The 8,568-nt window shown below is 46.0% G+C and overlaps 1 pseudogene; it reads left to right on the top strand.

Annotated features, from left to right (window-relative positions):
* Window positions 1–1,948: 1,948 nt before the first annotated feature.
* On the top strand, window positions 1,949–3,934 carry LOC116860550 (annotated as a pseudogene).
* Window positions 3,935–8,568: the final 4,634 nt, after the last annotated feature.

Here is an 8,568-nt window from a genome sequence, read left to right as displayed (position 1 = left end):
AGTCAGCAAGAGTGCTTACTTAAATTCTTGGAGACCACTCCATATCTACTGAGGTCTCAGGATAAGGCCCAGGAATCTGCATTATAAACAAACTCCCCAGGAGATTCTTATGCATATGAATGTCTGAGAGACACTGAACTAGAGCAAATAAAAGTTTTACCCAAAGGAATTCAACTAAGAAAATAATTATCATAATCATAGGATTATAATGATTCTCACATAGTTTCCAACATAAAACCAGATATCTATTCACAGTAGGGCATTTTATAAGTTTAGGGTATGCTGATTCTCCATTGGACTCTTATATCTTATTCCTGTTTAATTCTTTTAAAATGTGAAGCTTATTTTTTAAGGAATACAATCATAAAATAAACCTTGAGCTCTGTTACTTACTTTCTCTTTAAGATTGAATAAAATTCCCAACCCTATTTTATTTTATGATTCTCACACTTGGGAAATCCTTTACACTAGCTGTTAAAATCATTAAGCCAATGTCCTCGATTTAATCTTTAAGGTTGACCAGCCAACATTGAGTCACTGTAATCTTCTAGGTCAGACAGGAAAAGAATTGACGTCGTTACCAAATACCACTGCGTAAGTGTCTTTGAGAAAATGGCAGCCAAGTGTACACAGTTGGGTAATGAGATATGATGGGTAACAGTCCCTGAGCAGGTGAGCTGGAAGGCCTGGAACCTGGCATTCCATCCCTAACGATGCCCTGGTGGGAGCTGTCAAGGATCCATGACACACTTTCTCTGACATAACATATCTCAGGGAGTTATCAAGATGTTTCCTCTCTCCAGAAGATCAACCAGCCTATTAGGAATGATAATTTGGCACATGCTATGCTCAAGGGACAGAAGCAATAAGGGATGTTTCATACAAAGGGGCTTCCACCGTGAGCCAGCAATGTTGATCTGCAGCTAAAAACAGAGATGCATAAAAATAAACCTTCAACCTCTCACCCTGAACAATGAAGATGTTTTCCAGAAAACTGCACAGAATCTAAACAGCCTCAGAGGTCACAGTTCCTTTCTCCAGCTTTTACTTTTTAAAAAAGGAAAAATTAAAAAGAGGATCAGCTGACCTAGTTGGTTTACCTCACTAATCTGTAACACTGACTGCCCAAGAGACAAGTATAATACAAACTTGGCCAAACGTCTTGTTGGCTTATTTCTAGCTTTCAGAAACAAACAAAAAAGTTATAATTAGTTATAATTTAATACGCTAAGTTATTATGAATACTTCCCTGTCAGAAGTTAATGTTAGTCTTCAACTCCTTTAAAGAGAGATGCCAAGATAACTCAGCTCCAGTCACACATTCATTCTCTCTCTCTCCCTCCCTCTCTGTCCCAGCCCTCCCCAACTCAAGTCAAAGGCAGGGAAAACTGAGATGATTACCTGGGCATGAAGAGGGAGATGATCACATTAGCCTAAATGACCCAGGGTCTGTGCCCATCAATGCAAGCAAACCCAGGAACCAGCTATAGCCCGGAAGGGCCAAACATTGAAGACAAGGCAAGTTTTAAGTTAATTCATGTCAAAATTAATTTTTTTTTAATTATTTCCCTCTTACCCCAGGGTTTTGGATCATTAAGACAGGAATATATGAACCGATGCCTACGCAATGAATTATTGCACAAGGAGGGCTAAAGTTAAAGACAGAGGGTACTGCCCCCCAACCTGCAAGGCCCCCAACACGAAAGGAAGGGCAGGAGATCAGGCACGGAATATCCAAGGCAGTGGGGCCCTTTGCTGATCTGTGTTTATGTATCATGTCCCTGTCACTATTATTTTCCTATCACTGTCCCCAGATCAGCCCATTCCCATAAATGTCCCCAGTCCCTTCCAACTTCTAACATCCTTATTCAAACGTCTGTGGTAGAAGGTGGCGGTGGACACATCGGAGCCACAGGTGGTCAGCAGGATTTGACCTTCTGGAGCATGAACACCAAACTTTTCAGCTCTGGGTTGTGTTAGCAGATCCCTCAAGGGAAGCGCAGTGAGCACTGCAGCAGCAGCAGCAGCTTCTCACCTGAACCTGGACGCAGCCGGGGACGTGCTGAAGCACCCGATCTGCGCGGAGTCTTTCACAGAGGAGCAGCGGCACAACTGCCCTCACGGTGGCCATACCATCTCCCGCCAGTGCCTGGAGAAGCTCCTGGCCAGTAGCATCAGTGGTGGCCGCTGTCCCTTGCACAGCAACCCTACCCGCATAACCAGCCTCACCCAGCTGACAGACAGCCTGAAAGTGCTGAAGATCGCTGACGCAGTCGGGTCAGTAGCGCTGCGGGGCCGCTCCTGCGCGGGTCCCGTGGGCAACGGCTGCCGGAGTTGTGCTGTGGTGTTGTGCGAGCCTGGCCCGGAGGCATACCCCCACCCTCTGGCCGCTGGCCACTCCCTGCCCAAAATGCAGGTGAGGGGCGGTGTCAGGACTTCGGAGAGAAGTCGACAGGAGTTTAGCGGGGAGCAGCAGCAGAGGGAGGTGGTCTTGGAAGGGGTCTCCAACGACCTTCAGGCAAGGCATAAGGCAGTCCTCCAGGAATAGGGCCGGAGGAGCACTGCGTCCAGGAAGAGCTGACTCGCTCTCAAAAGTTCTTCACAGGCTCTTAGGCTGAGGTTGAGAAATCCAGTAGTCAAGTGGTAGAGGAGCAGACTTACCTGCTTACCATGGCAGAGGTGCAGGCTGTGTCTTGCTGTGACCACTTCCTGGCCAAGATCAAGCAGGCAGATGGAGGGCTACTGGAGGAGAGAGCGGATGAGCAGGACCCAGAGCTCACAGTCAGCCTGCCTTGGGAGCTTATTCTACAGACCGTGGAGCTTCCTCAGGTTGGCTATGTGCCCCTACCCCCCATATCAGGCAGGCTGTTAAAAAGCCCTTGAAAGGGGGCACCTGGGTGGCTCAGTCTGTTAAGTATCTACCTTGGGCTCAGGTCATGATCCCAGGGTCCTGGGATCGAGTCCCGAGTCAGGTTCCCTGCTCGGTGGGGCGCCTGCTTCTCCCTCTCTCCCTCTGCCTGCTACTCCGCCTACTTGTGCTATCTCTGTGTGTGTCAAATAAACTAAATTTAAAAATTTTTAAAAATTAAATTAAATTTAAATTAAAAAAAAAAAAAAAGCTCCAGACCGTCAACATGAAGATTCCTGGGCTTTGGAGCCTGCAACATCTGCCGCCTCCAACTCAGTTACACTTAGAGAGATGGATGAGTCCCGAGGAAGTGGTGGCCAGCCCTGGGCCCTCACCTGCTCAGCACTGGGTTTGGAGACTGCCAGTATCCCACAGTGCCTCCTTCTCAGAAAGATAGGGACTAAGGCAGCGTTCCAGGAATGTTCAATCCTCAGTCAGTCTCTGTGTGACCAGTCAAGGAGAGGAGCTGGTTGCTGACCGAGGCAACTACCGTATACAAGTCTTCACTCAGAAAGGCTTTTTGAAGGAGATCCACAGCAGCCTTAGTGGCCTGGTTGTTTTGTGCTGAGCGTCCTTGGGGCTGATCTGGCCAATCTCATTCCTCTCTCAGTGGCCATGAACTGCCATGGTCTCCCTGGTGTGACTGGCAGCTACGACAGCTCCCTCAAGGTATACACCTTGGATGGCCACTGCATGCCAACCCTGGGGCATCACAGCCCCTCCACCTGGCCAGTTTGTGGTAACTGATTGGGAAGGTGGAGAGCTCTGGTGCTTCACTGTTGACTGAGAAGCAGGGGTGATCAAAAGCTACTGCCTCTGTCTTGCCGTGTGGCCAGAGTTTGTCACCTGTGATGCTGAGGGCTCATCTGCTTCACCAGCTTGGGCCTCAATCTGGAGAATTGGCAGAATGAGCACCACCTGGAGGGTGGCTTCTCCATTGGCTCCGTGGGCCCCAGTAGGCAGCTGGGTCGCTTTGATAACCCTGATTTCATATTTCCCTCTTATTATAATGGGCTTCGTATGTGACAAACTTTCTCTTCAATTCTGCTGCATTTAGTGTGTGTGCTCCAATGGGATCTGCTCCCCCTTTCATTTCAGACATTATATCCTGGGGCACCTGGGTGGTTCAGTTAGTTAAGCGTCTATCTTCGCTTCATCCCAGGGTCCTGAGATCAATCGTCAGGGTCCTGGGATCCAGCATCTCATCAGGCTCTGTACTCAGCAGAGAGCCTGCTTCTCCCTCTCCCTCTGCCTGCTGCTCCCCCTGCCTGTGCTCTCCTGCTCTCTCTCTGTCAAATAAAAGAATAAAATCTTACAAAACAAGCAAACATCGAATCCCTGTGGCATGATGTTTCTAGTCTCTTCACCTTTACCAGCATGAAAGCTCATTCACTTAGTACCATCAAGGGAGGCACACAGTCCTTTTGTGAAGCAGCACCTCTTGCTTCTGGGGGCTTCGTGCCATCTTGGATTGATCTTCAATTGCAGATGTGACAGAGAATGGATTGACTTTAGTTGGTTGCTGTTGAAGACTTTTGCCTGGAAATCGATTGTCTTTTACAAGGATGTGTAGATTGGAATTATGTCAAAACACAGAAAGATGGCAGTAAGCAAACATAAATGCAATACAGTCAGGAAACACGCTTGAATGCTCTCTAGAGCTCATCATTTTTCAACTTACCTCACTCCACTGACCTGTGCTAAGAGTTGTCTGCAGAACTGTACAACACAGGCCAGGGTCAGCCAAGTGGGGAGGTGGACACATCTTGTTTTCATTAGCCAAAACTGTTAGGTCTCTATTCTATAGTTTCCTCAAGTGACTGAACAATATTTGGTTTTGAGATTTATTTCCATTCCTCTATCAAGAATTAAATAATTTATAACCGTTTCTTAAAATAAATAAATAAATAAATAACATCTGTGGTAGAAGCTACATTCCACCTAGGTCCTTTTTTTTTTTTTTTTTTTTTTTTTTGTTAAGATTTTATTTATTTATTTGACAGAGAGACACAGCAAGAGAGGGAGCACAAGCAGGGGGAGTGTCAGGCAGAGGGAGAAGCAGGCTTCCCACCGAGCAGGGAGCCTCATGTGGGGCTCAGTCCCAGGACCCAGGGATCATGACCTGAGCCAAAGGCAGCACTTAATGACTGAGCCACCCAGGAAACGCCGCCCCCCACCCTTTTTTTTAACAACCGTCAACCCAGGCAAAAGAAATTCAACATTCTAGTTGAGGATGTAGAAATGAGGCTTGTCAGGGCTGCCTCTAGGACATACATGATCACCCACTTTGGCCTGCCTCCCCATGCCACTTAGTCTTCCTGGCCTCAGTCTCTATCTGCCCAGTGGTAGTGCCCTTCTGGTTGTTTTTAAGGCTTCTTCCAGCCACTGGTTCCCTAGGGTGGAAACCAAGGTGGTTCCTATTTCCAATCCTCACCTCTAAATCCACACTCCCATATTCCCCTACAGTGTGAAAACACACACCCACTTCTGCCACCCCTATAGCTCTGTATCCCACAGTGCCTGTGGGAGTCTCTGACCAGATTTGGGAGAAAGAAATGGGAGAGAGAGGAACCAGTCAGGCCCATCTTAAATTCCACTGGAGTGCAAATCCTGACAATTTCTCGGCATACCTGTGCAGGAGAACCTGAGAAGTCTCCCACATTTTGAATCAGAATAGAACTCCATCTCCCTGCACCAGGCAGCTCTAGTGGAAATCTGAACATGCCCAGGTCAAGGAAGCTGGGGTAGGAAAGAGAGATGTGCAAGGACACATGTGAAGGCTAGAAAAGCAGGACTTTGGGACACCCCTTGACAATGTCCAGTTCAAAACAACTGTTCTTATCAATGTTGGAAGAATTATTAAAACAATCATGTTCCTGAAGGAGAACCACAAAACGGAAGTGTGAGATTCTTGAGAATGTGACCAATGGAAGCCAAAATCTGAAAGACAATTTCTTTACTCTTGCTTTCAGAATAGATTCATTCATTCTTTTCCTTATTTTCTGCCCAGGAAATATTTATGGAGTACCTCCTAAGCCTCCAAAACCATGCTTCATGTGGGTTATAGTGATTTACTTTAAATTGCTTCAATATTATCAGTGTGCAGGTATGTGAGTGCCAGCTGATTTCAGCTTGAATCCGGCCACGTGCTCTCAAGAATATACACTCTGGGAGCAGTTGGTTAGCTGCCCAGCCTGGACACAGCAAAGAGGCAGCTTCCTCTGCCTTCTGCCACACAGATCCCATTGACACAGAGGATTTGCTCTTTGGCAGGCTATCAAAAATGGATATTCTTTGCTGACACTAGTGACTCATGAATTATCATGGTGAATGAGAGAAATGGGCTCTTAACCACTGAAAATGTCAAGATAGGAGAAATGGTTAAAGGCTTAGACATTCAGTTTGAGATGATGAAAAAGTTCTGGAGATGGACTGGTTGTCCAGAAATGTGAATGCATTTAATGCTACTGAACTTAAAAAAGGTTAAAATGGGGGGTGGGGTGCTAGGTGGCTCAGTCAGTTGAGCATCCAACTCTTGGTCTTGGCTCAGGTCATGATCTCAGGGCTCCATGTTTAACACAGAGTCTGCTCCAGATTCTCTCTCTTCCTCTCCCTCTACCCCTCCCCCGCTCGTGCTCTCTTTCTCTCTAAAAATAAATAAATAAATAAAATCTTTAAGAAAATGGTTGAAATGGTAAATTTTATGTTCTGTATGTGTTATTTCAATTTTTAAAAACTTTAAGGTGGAGCACCTGGCTGGCTCAGTTGGCAGAACATGTGACTCTTAATCTCAGAGTCATGAGTTCAAGCTCCACATTGGGCCTGGAGCCTACTTAATTAAAAAAAAATAAAAATAAAATAATTAAAAATTTATAAAAAATTTTAAGGTGTAGACACTGCCCATCCTTGCATGAATAGGGACAAACAACAGTGACACTGCTGACCAAAATATCCCCAGAGGCCTGGTCCCTGCTGGGGCTGTGCCTCACCATTGCTTTAGGAGGATTTCTGATTGCTGAGTGCCAACTAGAGGGTTCCAAATTAGGCCTCTAGAGCACAGGTCTGCAAACCCTTATAGTCAAGGGCCAGAGGGGTAAATATCCTACTCTTTGTGAGCCATGAACTGTCTATTGAAACTGCTCCCCTCCGTCATTCTAATAGGAAAGCAGTCACAGGCTATACTTACCTGAATGAGCATGGCTGTGTTCCAATAAAAATTAATCTACAAAAATCTGACCTAGAGCTTCATGTGCTGTCCCATGCTCTCCATCATTGGATTATTGTGTCTCCCTTGAGTGTCTTTTCATGCAAGGTGAGGTGGGAGCACTTCTACTTGCTTTGCCAAAGCCAAATGTATTTGCTGTCTGTGGGGAGGCCCTCAGGGTAAGGCCTCCTTCCCTCCGGGCCCAAAAGTGCGGTGGCTGGGTTGTCAGACCTCTCACACCTCAGACAATCTGGGTGGTCTGGTCACCTGCCTCAGAGAGCTCTGGAGTTGTAGGGAGCCCGCTGGCCAGCACCTTTTCACAAACAAAGACTCCGCCTGGAGCGTGGGGTACAATAGAGAATATAAACAAAAGATTTAAAAAACTGCTCAAGGCATTATAAAATAAGAACTCTGACAGGGCAACAAAGAAAAGCCATTTGAGGCTGGAAAACAACAACAAAAAAAACCCGTACAGATTAGCCCCTCAGTGCAGAAAAGATGGGCCTGGCCCATTCAACCAGCACTAAGAACAGTGGGCAAGCTCCCAAAGCAGGGGAGACTTTAGGAAGGAACTGGATTTTCAACTACAAAACCGCAGGTTCCCTGAGGGACATCTGGATTGCAAGGTTCATTCATTTTACCAGACTTGCAGAAGACGGACTAAATCTGCAGGACAATTCAATTGACTTCTGCCACTGATTATCACAGGTCTGTGGCAGAGGGAGCGAAGTCGCGGTGCTTCTACCGAGCCGCTGCCACACTCAAACCAGATTTCAGCGGCACCTGGGGGGCTCAGCTGGTTAAGCATCTGCCTTCAGCTCAGGTCATGATCTCAGGGTCCTGGGGTTGAGTCCTGCATCGTTCTCCTTGGTCAGTGGGGAGTCTGCTTCTCCCTCTCCCTCTGTTCTCCCCAAGCTGTGCTCTCTCTCTCTCTCTTAAATAAATAAATGAAATCTTTTTTAAAAAGTAAAAAACAGATTTCAGACTATATATTCTTCCTTCCCCCAGCATCCTTTTCTCCTCTCCACTGGATCTGCTTACAAACCAATCAGCATGCATCCTGAATGACTGCATGGTGTGTAGGGATAAGATCCAGTTTAAAACACAGAGGGAACAATCTTCAAACATGAACTACACAGTTGACTCGATTTCCTCAAGTATAAAAATTTCTTCTTGGGGAGGGGGGTGGGAGGGATGCAGTAACAGGGTGATGGACATGAAGGAGGGCAAGTGATGTAATGAGCACTGGTTATTATATAAGACTGACGAATCACTGAACTCTACCTCGGAAACTAAGAATACACTATATGTTAATTAATTGAATTTAAATTTTAAAAAATCTTTCTTTACAATGTTACCATAAGAAGTAAATAGCTTATTTGTTAAATAACATGGGTTTTTCTTTTCCTGTCATTTTCTTGAGCGCTTATTATATGAAAGACTCTATAGAGTTGTT

The sequence above is a fragment of the Lontra canadensis genome, unplaced genomic scaffold (assembly GCF_010015895.1).
Source record: "Lontra canadensis isolate GAN:19392208 unplaced genomic scaffold, GSC_riverotter_1.0 scaffold177, whole genome shotgun sequence".
In the NCBI taxonomy this organism is placed as follows: Eukaryota; Metazoa; Chordata; class Mammalia; order Carnivora; family Mustelidae; genus Lontra; species Lontra canadensis.
This window is presented reverse-complemented; position numbering and strand designations above follow the sequence as displayed.